At 46.5% G+C, this 20,189-nt stretch overlaps 1 long non-coding RNA gene across 1 annotated transcript; it reads left to right on the top strand.

Annotated features, from left to right (window-relative positions):
- The first annotated feature begins 1,447 nt into the window (after positions 1–1,447).
- Positions 1,448–19,431, top strand: LOC136572012 (uncharacterized). Its single transcript, XR_010785734.1, has 4 exons — positions 1,448–1,788; positions 16,214–16,279; positions 16,374–16,411; positions 19,073–19,431. It is a non-coding gene; the product is annotated as an uncharacterized lncRNA (long non-coding RNA).
- Positions 19,432–20,189: the final 758 nt, after the last annotated feature.

Here is a 20,189-nt window from a genome sequence, read left to right as displayed (position 1 = left end):
ATTGTGTTATGGATTTTGTGGATCCAATGTGTCTCCCTGCCCAATGAAACCACCCGGCAGGAGAGACAGCCACCACCAAGGCAAAGATAGAACAAAATGCAGGAACTCGGCACAATAACAAAAGGGGCCTTACCCTGGACTCAGATGGATGAGGTGTCCCTGTCCTGGAGGTACCCCAGAAGGTGAAGAGGTCCAGGCCGCCTTTCCTTACCCTGACTCCTAGATGTCCCTCCCTATCTGGAGATGAGGAAATCCAAGGTCACATCACCGAGCCACGCAGATACGGAGGAGCAAATAGAAAGTGGAACCAGAAGCCGACCTGAACAGTGATCACATATACAAAGTATAGACAGACAGAACCCAGCAGTACACAAGAAGCTGGGAATATACTAAGACCCCGTACACTGGTATGGGGGGGCACACTGAACTGCATTCAGAAACAGACAGCCAGGACCTAGCAAGCAGTCACACCGGAAGTGACTACAACAGCGGGCATAGAGGATGCATACTGCAGGGTTTATATGGGAGCTTGATTATCAATGGTTACCAGCTGGGTGGAGGAGCTGGACACAGTAACCCGTGACTGCTGGAAGAAACAGGATCAGGAGACCCGATGCCACATTGCACTATGTAATCTGCATGATGCACACCATGAAAATAGTATAAAGACCAGGGTGAAAATAGCTAATTTTGCGTGTCTCGCTTCACAAAAAAGGAATAGGAAACAATCAAAAAGTCCCCCCCCCCAAAAAAAAAAAAAAAAAAAAAAACGCCACATAGCACTGTCAATGGAAACAAAAAGTTAGAGGATCTTTGAGGGATTAAACATATGTATTTTTTTAATGTGAAAAAATAAATAAAAAATAATACTGAAAAATCAGTTGGTGATTAGGGCCTAAAATAGGCTCTTGCTTAAGGCCATTTTCACACGGCTGAGAGAATCACGCGAGATTTGTGCATTGCGAGCCACACAAATCTTGAATGAATGTTAACTACATTCTTTTGAATGCTGTGATACACATGAGCAGCAATCCTATATTTGGGTCTGCTTTCGCATAGCATCACTCACTGTCAATTGGTCCGGCGGCAGAATCGCACCACTTGCTAGGTGTACTCGGTGCGATGCAAGGTTTCCCCACTGAAAACAATGGGAGTAAGTCCGCCATTCTCCACCGCGGCTGTCAGCTGCGCTGGAGGATCGCGACTTCCCTGGAGTGAGTTGAGGCGATTTTGATAGAAAAATGCCTCATGTCTGTGGGGATATCGCATGTTAGCAATCACGATATCACACTCTTCCGTGTGAAGTTAGCCTAGGAATTCAGGTTTAAGGATGAGCCAGTTACAAGCTGTGACAAGAGGTTTAGATACCTGAATTAATTTTTTAGGGCGTTCACTATCAGAACAGTCATCCAACATTGTAGGACTTTATTCCTGATATCTCCTTCATGGGAGACATCACCCCAAAGTCCTCAACAACATCTGCTGGACGTTAGAAACTTCTGGCTGATGGTTCCACTGGATGTTCAGTGGAGTTTCTTTCTGCCAAGAGATGGTGTTACATAAGAAATCCAAAAATCAAACGTGGAATTTTGGATATTTTTTTCTTATTGCTTCTTGTCTATCAGCTTCTAGTATCTGGATAAGAAGCTGTGACCTGGATCTTCTCATGGTAGCCTCCACAATGGACTAGTGGTAGGATCATGGCTAGCATGGAGTTGAATCAGAGTAATTTAATGCTGAATTTGGTTTTGCCTCCCTGTTCCTTCAGGATTGACAAAGATCTTACAGGTCAGATCTCAACTTTATTATATACCTTCTATTGTGCTTATTGGTGGAACTTAAAGGGGTCTTCTATTTTAGATGACTTCTTTTAGCTAGAGGGTTTCTGGTGTCTGCCCTGGAGGAGCTCCAATATCCCTTCAGTGTAAGACCATTGATTGAATGGGTGGCGGTGAATCCTCTTGAGATGTTTTTTGAACCTTCTTTCTCAGTTATTAAAAAATCACAGAGGTGAGGGAAAACAAAAAAAAAACATTATTCACAGAAAAAACTAAAAATACAATACCTGAAGGTCTGCAAAGCAGACACGGTCACCATAAGCACGGTCACCATAAGGCAGGCACAATCGCCACCGGCACAATCGCCGTAGGGCAGGCGCAATGGCCTTAAGCCTTAAGACCGTGTCTGCTTTGCAGACCTTCAGGTATTGTATTTTTGGCTTTTTCTGTGAAAAAAAAATATATATATTCTATCTAAGTTATTGTCTCAGGGGGAACCAGTAATGGCCACCATTAGATTGCTGGTAGGTCTTGTCCTTCAGGATCTCTAGAGAGCTGGGTGATATCATTTAGCATTGTAAGGACTTCAAAAAAAAAACAACTGAAACGCTTGCTTTATGCGCTCACAGCGACGTCCTCGCGCGGTTAAACGGTGAATTAGCAGAAGGGCGTGGCCTGAAGCTGGAACGTCACATCGAACCATGTGTCACAGAGGGAGGGAAATATAAATCTTGTTGGTGCTCCAATGACATAAAGAGAATGAGCTGACGTGTCACATCTAACCAATCCTTGTCCACCATAGAGTGGGCTGTCATCCACTGGTTGGCTGGGTATAAGAGGAGGGTGCGAGACGCCGGAACACACCACTTCTTTCTGCCATAGCAGACACTTGGTGAGTACTATTATCTGTATTTCTGCTGCTGTTATAGTTCATCATTACTCTTGCTGGGTGGTGGTCTGCACACAATGTTCATGTATTTTAGAGTTGCGGTATAGGGTTACGCCACTTATGGAGTAATACTCCCATCATTTACTGCACAGGGAATTACTAAAGGGGTTCAAATGGGTAAGAAAAAAAAAAGATCTTGAAAATGGAGAAAAATGGAAACACAAAGTATATTAGAGAGTAGAAGAACCTTGTATTTTGCAACAATTAAGATGAATGCAAGTAAAATTTCCATCTCCACTTTTCTAAATCTATGACTTCTTTATTTGTCTTTCGAAATAGCTGTATGGGGCTTATTTCCTGCGGGGCGACCTGTAGTCATTATTGGCACGACTTTGGGGTAGATTAGTGTACTGTAAAATCCTTCACTCATTGTGCACCATGTGATGTAAATATGATAACTTTTTCTGCCACTCGGTAGGATTACATTTCCAAAATAATTCTTTTTATGGTTTATCCACTTTTGCAAAATAAACCCCCTTTTTGAAGAATAATTTGTTTTTTGCATCGATGCGTTCAAAGACCCAGCATGTTTTTTCCTTATACATGGACGGAGCTCTGTGAGGGCTTGTTTTTTGCATGATGAGCTGTAGATCTTATTTGTACCATACTGGGGGCACATATTACTTTTTTGAGCACGTTTATAGTTTCCTTTTTTGGGGGGGAGGGGGGTGGGGGGTAAAATGAACCAAAAAAAAGCATCTTGGCTCTACTTTTTTGTTTTTCTTTTCCTAGCGTTCGCTGTGTGGGATAAAAGGGTGATTTAAGGGGATTTTACCATTTTTAGTTTTTTTTACTGTTTCTTCTATATCCATGCATAGGATTTGAACCTGTGATCTTATGAGCGCTCAGACCACACACTACAGTACTTCTGTACTGCAGTGTATTATCTCTACATTGAAAGCTGTAGCAAACCCTGAGACCATTGACTCATGCCCGGTTAATATGGCAACCAATTGCCCTCCATGATAGAATGGCAGAGGGACAATGATGTTACAGAGGGAACTTCCCTGTCTCTGTTAAATCTGTACATGCCACAATCAACGTTGTTAACAGCAGCATCAATATGCTCCCTAGGGGAATTTAAATAGCCTGACAGAGGGAGGGGCTTCTTCTTCACCCAAATGGCCGGCCCTGACTAGATTGCAGGTAGTCTTATATGTATGTCTTGGGAGGGAAGTTATTTCTGCAAAATGTCACACGTGTTACATACGGATGACATGGGCTCAGGAGCTGAGCCTTCATCATGCGCAGCCTGCCCCGCTGCAATTGCAGGGATGACAGAGAACACTGATCCATGCCATTAACCCCTTAGACATCACAAGCAATTTTGCTCTTGGAATGTAGAAGGGTAACAACGGGAGTGAGCTTCCTCTGTGACATCAACAGCCCTACGCCATCCAGCTGTAGAGGGGCAATAGCTTTCCATAGCAACTGGGTGCTGGTGAATGAATATAGATAATACACTGCAGTACACAAGTACTTCAGTGTATTATCTGAGCAAACAAAATCACAGGTTAAAGGACATAGAAAAAAATAAAAGTCAACAAAATCAAACAAACAAAACTTCACACATTTTCGCATTTTTCCTTTAATAAATGAAGAAAAGAAATACATATTTGGTATCGCCACATCTGCAGTGACCCTTAAAATAAACACATGACAAATGGTATTAATTTAAAAAAAACTCAGTGATTATATTCCTCCATCCATGTAAAAATAGAAAAATACTGGGTCTTTGAATTTAATAATACCAAAAACAAATTGTTCATATTCTGCAAAACTAGAAAAACCTTTAAAAGATAAGGTAAAAATGAAATTTTGGTATTGTTGTAATTGTATTGACTTGTGGAAAAAAGGTATTGTGTCATTTACAGCACATAGTGGACGAGTTTAAGAAAAACAAATGGCAGAAGTGATGTGTTCTTTCACCCCCCCAAATGTTTCTTTAAACTTATGCAATACATTATATTTTTACACCAAAAGGGTACCAATAAGAACAATAGCTCATAACGCAGCAAACACCCCATGTATAGTTATGTTGACAAAGAAATAAAATAGCTTTTGAAAAAAGTGGAGATGAAAATCCCAAAAAATTGTTGCGTCCTTGAAGGGGTTGTCCAGTTACCGGAAAATCCTGCATCAATAGAGCTGTATGGGTTAAAGTAATGAACAGAAGCATACTTACTAGAGATGAGCGAGCTTGATGCTCATTCGAGTATTAGGGTAGTCAAGATGCTCGTTACTCGAGACGAGCACCACACGGTACTCGAGTCAATTTAATTTCCTTCCCCGCATGTTTAGCGCCATTTTCTAGCCAATAAACATGCGGAGAAGGCATTACCACATCCTTCTGTGACATGCCAGCCCTCTGCCCGGCAACAGCAGTGAGTGTCTGGCGGGATCAGGTGACCCCGAGTACTTAATCCCTTAGTGACCAGCCCATTGCCTTTTTACGTCCTGCCCAATTGGGCTTTATTCTCTGAGAACGTAAAAACATGTGTCTTGCAGTGAATAAAGCCATGTGGGCTCTGGACGTGACAGCTCCATGCTATCGGTGTCCGCAGGTAGCCGACAGCATGCAGCTGTCATCCCGGGCTGCGGGGACCCCACCCCGGCATTGCGATGGATATCAGGGTATAACAGCTGAAATTACTCACCCGCCTTCTCCGCCGTCTTCTGCGGTGAGGGGGTCCTCCCGGACCTGCCGCCGCTCTTCTGCGCATGGGCGCCAAACGGATGACGTAACGCGCATGCGCAGAAGCCCGGGAGCCCCTGGCAAATTCAAAATCTCCTGGCTCCCGACTCCTGAAGGTAGCCAGGAACCAGGAGTTGTTACCAGGGACCGCGGTGAGCGGTGCCCGGCCCTGTGATCGTCGCTATCCAATGGATTGCGGCGATCACAAAAAAGTTTGAAAAAGTAAAAAAGAGTACACGTTTCACCCCCCCTCATGGATCCGATCTATGAGGGGAGGTGAAAATATTCACCTCAGGTCCGCCGATGTCCTTGGTCTTCCGGGACCCAAAGTCCCCTTCTGTGCATGCATCGGGCGCGTGCACAGAGGGGCTCGAGCCCCGGGAAATTTAAAATCCCTCTGCTTCTTGCTGCCATGTGTAGCCAGGAGCAGAGAGATTTCACTGTGAACATGATCACTGTTACCCAATGGATAACAGTGAACATGTACAGTAAAAAAAAGTGTAAAAAAAGGTTAAAAAAGATTAAAAAGCTTACGTTTCATCTCCCCTCACGGATCATATCCGTGAGGGAGGATAAAAGTACGTACATAAGGCGACGGAATTATTCCGCGGACCTTACCCCAGCTTCTGCGCACACGCCCGTCGCCAAAATAGTGGACGCTTGCGCAAAAGCTGTGGATTGCCAGGATAATTTAAATTCTCCCTGCTCCTGGCTACAAAACTGAGCCAAGAGCCTGGAGATTTCACAGGGGGGCCGCGGTGAGCGGTTCCTGATCACGTGTTCGCCGTTATCCAATGGATAATGGTGGACACATAAAAGTTTAAAAAAAATTGAAGTTCCATCTCCCCTCACCGATGCGATAGGTGAGAGGGGATGAAACTTTTTACCGGAGGCCTCCGTATTTGAACCCCGACGCGATCCTCCTTTGTGAACCTTGCCGGATTCTGCACATGTGACCACCGGCAAAATGTCGGGCACGTGCAGGAGTCGGAGAGCCCAGGAAACTTAAAATCTCCTTTTTTTTCAGTGACCTGCGGTCCCCGAGAGCCTGGAGCAGTGACAGGTGGTCTCGTTGAGCAGTCCCCGGTCACGCAATAAAAAAGTAGCGATCTACCTTAGGCCGGTCTCACATGACCGGATAAGAATGAGTTTCTGCATGAGTCTGATCCGCAGATCAATCGCATTGGATTACACAATTCTGCTCACATTAGTGGGTCGGAATTGCGTAATCCACTCGCAGAAAAGAGAACGCAGCAGGTTCTATTTTACTCTGGATATCCGCAACGTAGAGCCCATTGTGCTCCATGGTCGTGGAATACCCACTGCCCATACGCAACTACATTGTATAGGGCTGCGGGTACCCGTGTTGTCGCTAAGTGATGGTGCGGGAAATACAAACAAAAAAAAGGTGTACTGCGCATGACCGCCCGTGTAAGTACGCAGTTCTGCTCAGTACATTACGCGGCTGTACGCAGGGTCACAGCCGGGCTCACAGCTGGGATCCGCTGCGGGCCTCTGCAAGCAGATTCCGCCTACGGCTGCGTGAGCCCGGCGTTATTCAGACCGCTACCTGTGATACGTATTTTACAAGAAGCTCCGGGAACCCTTGCCTTCCTGCAGTTCCAGGAGCAGCTTGTTGAGCACCTTCTGTGCGAGACCGCCGCACCTCCGCAAGCTTACGAAGACTCACGGAACGCCACTTTTTACACCCCATACCCGCCACTGAGGTCGAGAAATGACCCCCAAAAAGCATGAGAGGAGGGAGGATACCCAGTGTTATTGCCCCATGGGCCCATTCCAACCAGCCTCCGTAATTACCCCTGTCTTCGGAAATACCACACAGTTCACGTTATTACTTTTATCTAAGATTTGGGGAAAGCCAAAAAGGGTGCAGAGGGGAGGGGAGATAATTTTAAGGAGTCAATTTTTATTCCGTACAAGTGAGCAATGGGGCCTGGAATTTATTCAGTTGTGCCCTGAAATCCAACGGGTGTTCCCTCCATTATAGGCCTTGCCATGGGCCCTGTACGTAGATTAGGGCCACAATGGGTATGTTTCTAAACTCGGGACAAACAGGGGTATCCATTTTGGGGTGAAAGTCTTCATTCCTATGTACGCTGTACAAAAAAAACCTGTTTTTAAATTGAAAAAATTGCCAAAAAATTGAAAATCGTAATTTTTTTCTTCTGCTTTGCTTAGATTCATTCAAATACTGTGGGCTCAAAATATGCAGTACACCCCTAGGTGAATTCGTTAAGGGGTCTAGTTTTCAAAGTGGGGTCATTTGAGGGAGTTCCTTATCGTTTTGGGCACTCAATGGCTATATAAGTGGCGATGGGGCCTGGAATTTATTCAGTTGTACCCTGAAATCCAACGGGTGTTCCTTCCATTATAGGTCTTGCCATGTGTCCTTTAAGTAGATTAGGGCCACGAGGGGTATGTTTCTGAACACGGGACAAACAGGGGTATCCATTTTGGGGTGAACGTCTTCATTTATATGTGTGCTGTACAAAAAAACTGTTTTTAAATTGAAAAAATTGCCAAAAATTTGAAAATTGTAATTTTTTCCTTCTGCTTTGCTTAGATTCATTCAAATACTGTGGGCTCAAAATATGCAGTACACCCCTAAATGAATTCGTTAAGGGGTCTAGTTTTCAAAATGTGGTCACTTGAGGGGGTTCCTTTTTGTTTTGGCCACTCAATGTCTCTATAAGTGGCGATGGGGCCTGGAATTTATTCAGTTGTACCCTGAAATCCAACGGGGGTTCCTTCCATTATAGGCCTTGCCATGTGTCCTTTAAGTAGTTTAGGGCCACAAGGGGTATGTTTCTGAACAAGGGACAAACAGAGGTATCCATTTTGGGGTGAAAGTCTTCATTTATATGTGTGCTGTACAAACAAAACTGTTTTTAAATTGACGCAATTGCCCAAAAAATGAAAATCGTAATTTTTTCCTACTGCTTTGCTTAGATCTATTCAAAAATTGTACGGTTAAAATACACAGTACAACCCTAGATGAACGCGTTAAGGGGTCTAGTTTTCAAAATGAGGTCATTTGTGGGGGTTCTCTATAGTTTTGGCCGCTCAAGAACTCTACAAGTGTGGTATGGGGCATAAAAGACCTTCAAGCAAAATTTATGTTCTAAAAGCCACCGACTGCGCCTTTCATTTTGTGCCCTGTTGTGCATCCAGACATAAGAATAGGGCCACAATGGCAATATTTCTGAAAACAGCACAAACAGGGGTATCCATTTTGGGGTGCAAGTCTTCATTCATATGTGTGCTGTACAAAAACAGCTGTTTTTAAAATGACAGAATTGCCAGAAAAACGAAAATCTGAATTTTTTTCCTTCCGCTTTGCTTGAATTCATTTAAAAACTGTGGGATCAAAATACGCAGTACACCCCTAGATAAATTCATTAAGGAGTCTAGTTTTCAAAATTGGGTCATTTGTGGGGGTTCTCTATGGTTTTGGTTGCTCAAGAACTCTACAAGTGGGCAATGGGGCCTAAAAGGACTTCAAGCAAAATCTATGTTCTGAAAGCCACCGATTACTCCTTTCATTTTGGGCCCTGTTGTGCATCCAGACATAAGATTAGGGCCAAAATGGGTATGTCTCTGAACACGGGAGAAACAGGGGTATCCATTTTGGGGTGCAAGTCTTCATTTATATGTGTGCTATACAAAAAAAGCTGCTTTTAAAGTGACAGAATTGCCAAAAAAAGGAAAATCACATTTTTTTTCCTTTTGCTTTGCTTGAATTCATTAAAAAACTGTGGGGTCCAGATGGTCAGTGCACCACTAGATAAATTTTTTAAGGGATCTAGTTTTCAAAATTAGGTCATTTGTGTGGGTTCTCTATTGTTTTGAGCGCTTAAGAACTCTACAAGTGTGCTATGGGGCCTAAAAGGTCTTCAAGCAAAATCTATGTACTGAAAGCCACCGATTACTCCTTTCATTTTGGGCCCCGCTGTGCATGCGGACATAAAATTAGGGCCAAAATGGGTATGTTTCTGAGCACAGGACTAACAGGGGTATCCATTTTGGGGTGCAAGTCTTCATTCATATGTGTGCTGTACAAAAAAAGCTGTTATTAAAATGACAGAATTGCCAAAAAAACAAAAATCACAATTTTTTCCTTCTGCTTTTCCTAAATTCATTCAAAAACTGTGGGGTCAAAATGGGCAGTACACCCCTAAATAAATTCTTTAAGGAGTCTAGTTTTCAAAATGGGGTCATTTGTGGGGGTTCTCTATGGTTTTTAGTGCTCAAGAGCTCTACATGTGTGCTATGGGGCCTAAGAGGTCTTCAGCCAAAATTTCTATTCTGAAAGACACCGACTACTCCTTTCATTTTGGGCCCCGTTGTGCACTAAGATATAAGATTAGGGCCACAATGGGTATACTTTTGAACACAGGACAAACAGGGGGATCCATTTTGGGGTGTAAATCCTCATTTTCATGTAAACTATAGAAGAGAATCTGTCTTTAAAATGACATATTTGCAAAAATATGAAATTTTAGTTTTTCACCTCTAAACTGAAAAAAAACTGTGGGGTCAAAATACTCATGATCCCCCTCAGTCAATACATTAAGGGGTGTTGTTTTTAAAATGGGGTCATTTGTGGGGGTATCTATCATTCTGACACCTGTGAGCCTTTGCTATCCTGGCTTGGTGCAGGAAAATAAAGTTTTCCTCAAAATGCTGAAAAGTAATGTTAAATTTGTATGTCTCCTAAATGGTTAAAAAAACATAAACATTTTTCAAATGTGCGTCCAGAATAAAGTAAACAGATGGGAATATATATCTTAGCAAAATTCTGTACAGTATGTTTGCACATATTTGATATATTACAATTGAAAATGGGAAATAACGATAATTTTTTGAAAATATTCCCAATATTGGCACTTTTAATAAATATACACAATTTATATTAGACTATTTTCACCACCTAAATGAAGTACAACATGTGGTGAAAAAACAATGTCAGAATCACTTGGATATGTAAAGCCTTTACGGAGTTATGCTATGTTAAATTACACGTCAGATTTCCAAAATTTGGCCTGGTCATTAAGGCGCAAATAGGCTTGGTCACTAAAGGGTTAAACTGGTCCCGCCGGCGGCTCGCCTCAGACGCATGCTGGCAGAAGTTAGGGATAGTGCTGCTGCTGATATAGGGAAAGTGTTACAGTAGGATCCTGTGGTCAAGAATCCCAACGGTCCTTCTTAGGGCTACTCTTCATAGTGTGCATTACTGTTGTGGCTGGGAGCAGTAGTGCACCATTTTTTTTTAAGCATCTTGGGCTGTGCAGGCCATTTCAGCTATAGCATTCTGTGTGTGCAGTGCATAAGGCAGAGTGTAGTGACACAGCTACTTATATAGGGAAAGTTTTACAGTCCTGATCCTCTGTACAAGAACCCCAACGGTCCTTCTTAGGGCTACATCTGACTGTGTGCTTTACAGTTGTGGCTGGCTGGGAGCAGTAGTGCATCAATTTTTGTATTACCCATCTAGGCCTTTTCCCAGCCTTTCAGTTATAGCGTTCTCAGCCTGCAGTGCATTACACCAAGGTAATTTAACACCAAACTATTTCAGCTCTGCCACCATGCAGAGCGTCTCACTATACCCTTTCCTTGGTGGCGCTGAGATAGCCGCAGTTACCAGCACTATCCACTGGCTTTAGAGTCTTCTCCCACTCCACACAGCCTCTATTATCTACAAGTCTCTGCGAGCAGTAAATTACCCCTAGGTAACAGTGCAAGACAGCGGGTTAATTTTTCCAAGTCACAGCATAGAGCCTCCGCTATCTACAAGTCTCTGTGTGCGGTGAATTAAGCCACAGTTGTCAGTGCTGTACAGTGGGGTAATTTATTTGGGCCCTGCTCTATTCTTAATCTGCCATGATGAGGAGTAGTGGTAAGGGTTGAGGACATGGACGCAGACGTCCAAGTGAGGGTGTGGGCACAGGCCGAGTTCCTGGGCGTGGTGAATCACAGTCAGCTTCTGGGGGATTAGAAGAGAGGCAAGTTTCTGGGCTCCCCAGCTTCATATCACAATTTACGGGTCCGCATGGTAGACCTTTATTACAAACAGAGCAGTGTGAGCAGGTCCTGTTGTGGATGGAAGAAAACGCGTCCAGCAATGTATCGATCACCCAGTCTTCTACGCAGTCCACTACTCCCGGCCTAGGGACTGCAACTCTGAATCCTCTGGCTGCTCCTCCTTCCTCCCAGCCTCCTCACTCCACGAAAATGACATATTCTGAGCAGGCAGACTCCTAGGAACTGTTCTCGGGTCCCTGCCATGAGTCAGAAAAAATGGTTCCTCTCTCACCTGAGGAGTTTGTTGTGACCGATGCCCAACCTTTGGAAAGTTCCCGGAGTCCGGGTGATGAGGCTGGGGACTTTCGGCAACTGTCTCAGAGCTTTTTGTGGATGAAGATGATGAAACACAGTTGTCTGTCAGTGAGGTAGTAGTAAGGGCAGTAAGTCCGAGGAAGGAGCGCACAGAGGATTCGGGGGAAGAGAAGCTGGACGATGAGGTGACTTACCCCACCTGGTTGGCTAAGTCTACTGAGGACAGGGCTTAATAGGGGGAGGCAAGTGCAGCAGCAGGACAGGTTGGAAGAGCCAGTGGAGTGGCCAGGGGTAGAGGCAGGGCCAGAGCGAAGAATCCCCCAACTGTTTCCCAAAACACCCCCTCGCGGCAAGCCTCCGTGCAGAGGGCTAGGTGTTCAAAGGTGGGGATGTTTTTTAGTGAGAGCACAGACGATCAACGAACAGTGGTGTGCAACCTGTGTCGCACCAAGATCAGCCGGGGAACCACCACCACCAGCCTGACCACCACCAGCATGCGCAGGCATATGACGGCCAAGCACCCCACAAGGCGGGACAAAGGACATTCACTGCCTCCGGGTCACACCACTGCCTCTTCCCCTGTGCCACAACCTGGCACACAGATCCAATCCCCTTCCCAGGACGCAGGCACAAGTGCCTCCTGGCCTGCACCCACACCCTCACCTCCACCATCCTCCACTCCATCCAGCAATGTCTCTAAGCACAGCGTTCAGCTGTCGCTAACACAAGCATTGGAGCGAAAGCAGAAATATGCCGCCACCCACCCGCACGCACTTGCTTTAAACGTGCACATTGCCAAATTAATCAGCCTGGAAATGCTGCCGTACAGGCTTGTGGAAACGGAGGCTTTCAAAAACATGATGGCGGCGGCGGTCCCGAGCTACTTGGTCCCCAGTCGCCACAAATTTTCCTGGTGTGCCATCCCCGCCCTACAGCAGCACGTCTCCCGCAATATAAATCGTGTCCTCACCAACGCAGTTATTGGGAAGGTCCACTTAACCATGGACACGTGGACAAGTACTGGCGGGCAAGGCCACTATATCTCCCTGACAGCACATTGGGTGAACTTGGTGGAGACTGGGACCGAGTCAAAGCCTGAGACCGCTCACGTCCTACCCACACCCAGAATAGTGGGTCCTACCTTGGTGCTGGTATCTGCAGCGTATTATGCCACCTCCTCCAAACTCCTCCCCCTCCTCCTCCTCCGCCACGTCTACCTCTCAATTAAGAAGTGTGAGCATGTCGCCAGCAGTCGGTAGCACGCGGCGTGGCAGCACAGCAGTGGGAAGGTGTCAGCAAGCTGTGCTGAAACTAATTAGCTTAGGTAACAAGAGGCACACGGCCCCCGAGCTGTTGCAGGGTCTGACAGAGCAAATGTTACAGGGGTCCGCCTATACTCTTGCTACATAAATGTTACTGGGGTCCGCCTATACACTTGCTAATGAAAGGTTTGAGAGGTTCACCGATACTCTTGCTACAGAAAATGTTACTAGGGTCTGCATATACTCTTGCTACATAAATGTTACTCGGGTCCACATATACTCTTGCTACAGAAATGTTACTGGGGTCCGCATATACTCTTGCTACATAAATGTTACTGGGCTTAGCCTATACTCTTGCAACAGAAAAGTTTCAGGGGTCCGCCTATACTGTGTGTGCACAAAGGTTTCCCATAGCGGTGTTCAGCTGCCTGACACATATACAGAATGAAGTGTGTGGGGACACATGGATTTCCCATAGCTATTTAACTCACGGAACCTTGGGTCACACAAGGTGGAGGCTGGGACTGAGCCTGACCCAGGACCCACTCACATACTTCCCACACAGAGTATTGCGGGTCCTACCTCGGTCATGGTTTCTTGGCCTTCATATGCCACCTCCTCCTCCTGCTTGGGGTCTGGGAATCAGTGCTGGGAAACATGTCTTTGCTCTCGTGTTACCACTGTTATCTGTGACAGTGGTTTGGGCCACACAAAAGGAGCGTTACTGAATTTATGCGACATTCACAGCTGTATTAGCATCGGAGTTCACTTTATGACGACGATTACTGAGGGTGTGGGCAGAGGTCGAGGTCCTGGGGAAGGGGGGGGGGGGGGGAGAATCAACTGTGCCAGGTTTGGCCTGTGAAACTTCTTGGTGATTCATCCAGTCTTTGGAGCGATGAAAGCAACCATAACTGATTTAATGAAACATTCACAGCTGTCCTAGCATCCAGGTCCGCTTTACGCCCATGATTACTGAGGGTGTGGGCATAGGCCGAACTCCGGGGGGGGGGGGGGCAACTGCGCCAGGTTTGGACTGTGGAACTTCTTTGTGGTTCATCCAGTCTTTGGAGCGATGAAAGCAACCGTAACTGATTTAATGAGACGTTCACAGCTGTACTAGCGTCCGAGTCTGCTTTATGCCCACGATTACTGGGAGTGTGAGCCGTGGCCGAGGTCCTTGGCAGGGTAAAACTCTGCCATGTTTGGCCACTCTCTTTTCTTTCTGTTTAATACTGTCCCTGAGTTGCAGGGGCTCGCCTATGCTGTGGCTGCACATATACTTCTTGTTGCGTTGTTTTACCTGTCTTGCACAAATACACTGACTGACTTGGCAAGGGTGTAGACGGTTTTCCCCTTGCGGTGTTTTACCTATTCCGCACAAATACACTAACTGACTAGGGCAGAAGTGTGGGCCGAGGTCCTGGGCGGGGTGAAACTCTGCCATGTTTGGGCACTCTCTTTTCTTCCTGTTTAATATCATGCCTGAGTTCCAAGGGCCCGCCTATACTGTGGGTGCACAAAGGCTTCCCCTTTGCGTTGTTCAGCTATCTGACACATACAAAGAATGAACTGGGCAGAAATGTGGTCCGAGGATGAGGTCCTTGGTGGGGTGAAACTCTGCCATGTCTGGGCACTGTGATTTCTTTATGTGTAATACCATCTTTGAGTTGGGCTCGCCTATGCTGTGGGTGCACAAATATTTCCCATTGCGGTGTTTTACCTATCTGGCACAAATACACTGACTGACTTGGGTAGGGTGCAGAAGGCTTTCCCATTGCGGTGTTCAGCTATCTAACACCTACACAGAATGAGTTGTGTGGGGACACCTAGATTTCCCATTGCTATGTAACTCGCAGCACCTTGGGTCACACAAGGTGGGGGCTGTGACCGAGCCTGACCCTGGGCCCGCTCACGTGCTTCCCACACAGAGTATTGCGGGTCCTACCTCGGTCATGGTTTCTCGGGGTTATTATGCCACGTCCTCCTCCTGCTTGGGGTCTGGGGATCAGCATTGCTCGGCATGTATTATCTCTCATGCTACAAATTACCACAGTTATCCGAGATACTTGATTGGAGCATTCACAGGGTCACTGTATACGTGTGGTGGCTACTTTTGTAGCACCTCCAGTTTTGAACCAATCTTTGGTGTTAGTATGTGCTGCATTGTGGAGATGTGTAGAAGTGCTGGCACTTGAGTCCCCTTTATGCCCACGTTTGCAGCTCCTGACAATTTTGTGATGGAGGTGGCACGGTATTGGAATGATGATCGTACATCAATTTATCATCAATTGTCAACAGCATTCTGGGCTATCGCCCACACTTTCAAAGAGGGTCGCTGCCTGGCCCTGCCAACCCTCTGCAGTGTGTGCCTCCGGCTCCTCCTCATCGCAGATGCAATTATAAATTGACATGAGGGCGGTGTAGCTATGAAGCGAGCGTGTGGCATGAGGGCAGCTAAATGCTGCGCAGGGAAAGTTTTGTGTGCGCTGTGGACGCAGGGTCGTGCGGGGGGCTGGACAGCAATGCCTTGCTAATGAGGGTCTGTCCCAAGTAAATAATTAGGGGGGTGACCGCCAGGCTCTTGCCCCCATTTGATGCCTCAGATGCAGCCATGCATGCTGCCCCTGTCGTTCTCTATCAGTTTCTGTGGTGTTTCAAAGACTTTCTGATGTTTTCAGGTGTTTCACAAATCAACCCCTATGCGGAGCATCCGTCCCACACAAAAATGCTCAAGCCGCCCATTGACTTCAATAGGGTTCGTTACTCAAAACAATCTCTTGAGCATTACGAAAAGTTCGACTCCAGTACCAAGCACCCGAGCATTTTGGTGCTTGCACATCTCTAAAACTTACCCCTCCACTGACACTGGATGCAGCGCTGCAGCGTTGCTGTGGTCCCGCTGATTGTGGTGATAGCTGCCGGCACAGGAACTCAGCTGCCAATGAGAGGCTGCAGCGTCACCGCTCATTCTCCTGGCATCGGTGCTCCCATCCTGAGTGCCAGGAGTTCAGGAACATGACGCTACGGCCTCTCATTTTCAGCTGAGTTTCTGTGGAGGCAGCTATCCCTACAAGCACCGGGACCACAGCGAGGCTGCAGGAAACTGACACAGTCTAATTTGAGTTACTACAAGCATATGATCTTGCTGATGAATGTTTCTTCTTAAAAGGGTTGTCCGTGTTGTGAGCCAATAAGAAATACTCGAGCAAGGGACTAAGCACTGTTGCGGATTGAAGTAAGTATATCACCGTTTCTTATTGTAATGCATGGAGAAGGAATTGTCCAGAGTTCTTACAACCCCTTTAAGTTTAATTTCTTTTCGTTTACAGAAGAAGTCAAGGAAGATAATGGCGGCAGCAGCAGATGAGTAAGTACATATGTCCTACCCATGGCTGTAGTTTGTTGTCATTGTAGCTTCCATAGTTGGTCACATGGGAGACTTGTACTGTATAACACGGTGGTAATTCTGAGCAAATTTTGAGTTAAAGGGGTTCTCCCACTGTGCAAAATGGCTCTATATACTTCTGTATGGCTATTACAAAGCACTTTGTAATATAATGTGTGCTTTGTAATTATGCCATACAGAAGATATATACCTACCTGATCCTGCCCCCCCCCCCCCCCCGTATATTTAGCCTGATGCAGGCGCATGCGCAGTCTTCTGCTCCATGGCAACAGCTTCCCCTGGCTCCGGCAGAAGAGGAGTAGCTTCCCCCGGCGGACCGTCCTTCTGGGTAAGTCACTGGTCTCTTGTGCGGGAGTCGGGCGGCCTGTCACTTAGCGGGTGGGGGAGGGTGTTGGGGGGCGCGGGAGTCGGGCGGCCTATCACTTAGCAGGGGGGGTGCGGGAGTCGGGCGGCCTGTCACTTAGCTGGGGGGGGGGGGGCGGGAGTCGGGCGGCCTTTCACTTAGCGGGGGGGGGGGGTTGGTGCGGTAGTCGGGCGGCCTGTCACTTAGCGGGAGTCGGGCGGCCTGTCACTTGGGGGGGGGGGGGGTGCTTTCACATAGACTTGTCGCTGTGCTGTTGTCTGTCACAGACTTGTCGCTGTTGGGTGCTGTCACGTAGACTTCTTGCGGGGGTGGGGGTGCTGTCACATAGAATTGTCGCTGTGCTGTTTGCTGTCACATAGACTTGTCGCTGTGCTTTTTCCTGTCACATAGACTTGTTGCTGTTGGGTGCTGTCACATAGACTTTTTGTGGGGTGGGGTGCTGTCACATAGACTTGTTGCTGTGCTGTTTGCTGTCACAGAGTTGTCGCTGTTGGGTGCTGTCACATAGACTTCTTGCCGGGGGTGGGGGTGCTTTCACATAGACTTGTCGCTGTGCTGTTTGCTGTCGGGTGTGCTTTCACATAGACTTGTTGCTGTTGGGTGCTGTCACAGACATTTTGCGGGGGTGCTGTCACATAGACTTGTCGCTGTGGGGTGTGCTTTCACATATACTTGTCGCTGTTGAGTGCTGTCACATAGACTTTTGTTGGGGTGGGGGTGCTGTCACATAGACTTTTTGCTGTTGGGTACTGTCACATAGATGTCTTGCGGGGGTGGGAGTGCTGTCATATAGACTTGTCGCTGTAGGGTGTGCTGTCACATAGACTTCTTGCGGGGGTGGGGGTGCTGTCACAGACTTGTCGCTGTGGGGTGCTGTCACATAGACTTCTTGCGGGGTTGGGTGGGGACACTGTGGGGCGTCACTAGAGGGGGACACTGTGGTAGGGGCACTGTGGGGGTGCACTGTGGGGGGTGACACTGTGGAGGGGCATATGTGTTGTGGGGGCACTGAGGGGGTGTACTGTGGGGGGTGCACTGTGTGGCGGTGCTGTGGGGAGGCCATTGTGGCGGGGTGCACTGTGTGGCGGCACTGTGGGGAGGTCATTGTGGGGGGTTGCACTGTGTGTGGGCACTGTGAGGGGGGGGCATGTGTGTGTGTAGGGCCTGTTTGGTGCTACTTTCACTTTCAATAGCAGAGGATCGCGATCCTCTGCTATTGAAAGTGCTGCTACAGATCACGATCTCCTGCTATTGCTCTGACAGCTGTTAGCAGGAGATTCCTTCATCTCCTCATCTTGTCCCCTTATTACTGGACACTCTGACACTGTTGTCCCAGTGTCCAGTGATGAGGAGACATGCCGGGGAGATGAAGGAATCTCCTACTACAGCTGTCACAGCAGGAGATCGCACCGCTCTCCCTGCACTCTCATTGCTTTGAACGGAGCCGGGCGGCTGCTGGCTCCATTCAAAGCAGTGAAGCGTGCGTCGCCATTATGATGCCGGTCCTCCAGTCATGTGACCGGCGTCATCGGGAGCACGCACGCTGAGGAGAGAGAGGCAGCAGTGCATCATGGGAACTACCCAGCGGCGCCATCTTTAAAAAATCCGTCAGGACAGCTTTATAAGGGGGAAGAAAAGGAATAAAAAGGTGAGCAAAATATGTTGTTTTATGTGTAAAGCTGTAGTGTGTGATGCTTCTACTCCACAGGGCATTAATGGGGAAACAAAATCAGTTTGGGTGGCGGGACAACCTCTTTAATAAAGGGGAAGCGGAGGGTCCTCCGGTCAGGATCATCATCTTTTGGCCAGAGTTAATAGCAATTATAAAGAATGTCTCTCTGAAGGATCTGTCCTGCATTACACTGACGGCCCATTGATGTGAATAGACCCTGTGTAATGCTTCATATTCCCTGTGGGGGCACTGTAGGGAAATTGAACACTTACTGCCAGGTTGTCCCACAGATTACAGCTGATCGCTGAAGGTCCCAGCAGGGAGACACTTTGTGATCAGCTTATTTTTAAGGGATCTGTGTAGAAAGTAGGACATTTCTGAAGTGGAGAACCACTGTAAGCCTAAAAGAAGCAGTGGCTGTTCCTTTTGGCACTGTCTGCATCGCACCTCAATGGCTGCACTCCAAGCTAATTCTGACATTTTCTATGGGCCCATGATTAATGTATCCACAATCTTCACTAATTTCAATGTTTCTTGCACAAACAGTAGACTCTAATATACAAATATCTTCACCTTTTGTCTCCAGGAGCATCAAGTTGAGCATCGATGAAACCGATAGATTCAATAATCTATCTAGAGGAAAAATTCAGAAAGGAAGGAATGAAGACAGGAGCGATGGAGCAGCGGAATCTCCTGATCCAGAGAATGGGTCCTGTGAAGGGGTCACTGACCAAATTGGAGGAACCCAATCATATGAGCTGTCTATATCAGAGTCATGGAGGAATGTAACTAAGAATTTCTGGCACATCTGCCAGATCATCTGGAAACTTCTCCATCATCTCTGCAGATGTTGCTCTGAAGTCAACCTAATTGTCTATAATTTGCTGCTGCTGGTGCTCAAATGCTGTCACTTCATCCTGTGTTCATGTGAACTAATCATCGCAATATTTGGTGAGTATTTAGAAAGTTCACTCATTATTGCTGCCATCTGCCTTCATCTGTCTCATACTAAGCATCCAAGCCAAAATCTGTCCCCACATTATGGATCAATCCATCTGTATAAGGATCTCCCCCTAGAGATAATCACTGAATATGCAAAAACAGAACTTTTGGGGACTTTTATAAAACTTTTTAAATAAAAAGTAAAAAAAAAAAACTGTTCTAGTTACCCCTAGCAACCAATCACAGTGCAGTCTACATTTTGTTTTCTGCTTTGAATGTTGACCTCTGATTGATTGTTAGGGACAACGAAGCCAGTCATCTGTTAGACGGTTTCATAAATATAGCCACAGATGACAACAGTATGTATAGGGGTATGAACACTTTAAAACTTAAAATATAATAGAAATCTGTAATATACGGCTCAAGGCATGAGTACATATAACATCAATACATGAAAATAATGGTTGTGCCTCACCCAAATCCAATGCTCCAGTACCCAGTATGCATAAAGGACGAAGAATGCTTCCAGGTTGCTGATCCAAGACATGAGGCAGTCTCCATAAAATCTTTTTCTGATGATTCACACAGTTTCAGGGACAATTTTCTCACCCAAGAATACCCTGTAGAGTCTACCTATAAGGCCTTAATGCCTAACACAGGGTGACCGGAACCTTTCCCAGTCAACAGATACCCTAAAGCACCCCGTTTTAAAGGGTCTCCTTAGAGGGCAGATAACAAGTTAAATATATGTACCAACATAT

Source organism: Eleutherodactylus coqui, chromosome 6, assembly GCF_035609145.1.
Source record: "Eleutherodactylus coqui strain aEleCoq1 chromosome 6, aEleCoq1.hap1, whole genome shotgun sequence".
NCBI classification, from domain to species: Eukaryota; Metazoa; Chordata; class Amphibia; order Anura; family Eleutherodactylidae; genus Eleutherodactylus; species Eleutherodactylus coqui.
The sequence above is the reverse complement of the archived record's forward strand: the minus strand, read 5'-3'. Positions and strand labels throughout refer to the sequence as shown.